We start from the raw sequence: 1,084 nt of genomic DNA, 5'->3' as shown, positions 1-1,084 counted from the left end.
GGCGGCCCGTGATCTGCGACGTGAGGTCGGTGGCCGGAGAAGATGCCTCGGTCAAGATCCCCATCCTCATATGACGCCTGCTCTCTCCCGCATCAACCGCCAGAAAGTTACAAGTGTGGAGGATGGGGAAGTTGATGGGGTGGAGGATGGTGGTGGCCTAGCCACCTCACGGGGCACCGCCGCCGCCATGACGAGCTCGGTGCTCGGGGAGCCTCGCGGGACGGAGCTCGGCGAGGAGAAGGATGTTGGGTGGAGGAGACGGAGCTCGGCGCGCCTCGTCCCTGCGGAGACTGGCCGCGCCGCCCCTTGCCCGCGCCGGCGGCTCATGGGGGGCATCATATACAACGTTAGATTGTTGCGTGTCGTACACCTGCCACCACCACAAGATATTCAAACACCATGCAACTGATTATGTATCATGTATTTGCTTGATTTCTCATCTAGGATGTATATAGGACAGAGATAAATGAGGTTCATCCACGGCGACAACAAAAATATTGATGATTGGCCATGCATAAAAGCGAGCAAATTCGTACGAAATGTCAGAATCGTATTAAGTTAAACCCATTTCCATTAGAAATAGTGGGAAAAAATAACATTGCCCAGATCATATCTGTCAAAATTATAGAACCCATAATTCCTTACATATACGCGATTTTTTCTACAACCTTGTATGTTACAATGATATACAGTTATTTGCTTGCTTCTCTAGTAAAATGAATCACTGGATCGGAGAATCCCTGAACATTTATTAACAATGATTATTTAATTATTTTTCTGTCGCACTGGTGGTCTGCAATCTGCACACTACAACTTATTGCAATGGCAGTCTTTCATGTGCATGAGACAATTTCATGGTTGCTCCAAATTTTCTCTTCGTTGTTGTCCAGGATAAATAATTGAAGAGGATGGACAGATCGTGTGAGTTGGTACAACACTTCTCTGAAGAAAATACGGGTATAAAGTACAGGGATCGATGGCCTCACCTCGGAGGACGACTTGCTCCTAAACTTGTACTTACGGAAAGCGTCGGATGCCGAGTCGTCTGATGCTGCCGCTACAATCATCACGGCGGCCTCACTGC

The sequence above is a fragment of the Lolium rigidum genome, chromosome 3 (genome assembly GCF_022539505.1).
Source record: "Lolium rigidum isolate FL_2022 chromosome 3, APGP_CSIRO_Lrig_0.1, whole genome shotgun sequence".
Classification (NCBI taxonomy): Eukaryota; Viridiplantae; Streptophyta; class Magnoliopsida; order Poales; family Poaceae; genus Lolium; species Lolium rigidum.
The sequence above is the reverse complement of the archived record's forward strand: the minus strand, read 5'-3'. Positions refer to the sequence as shown.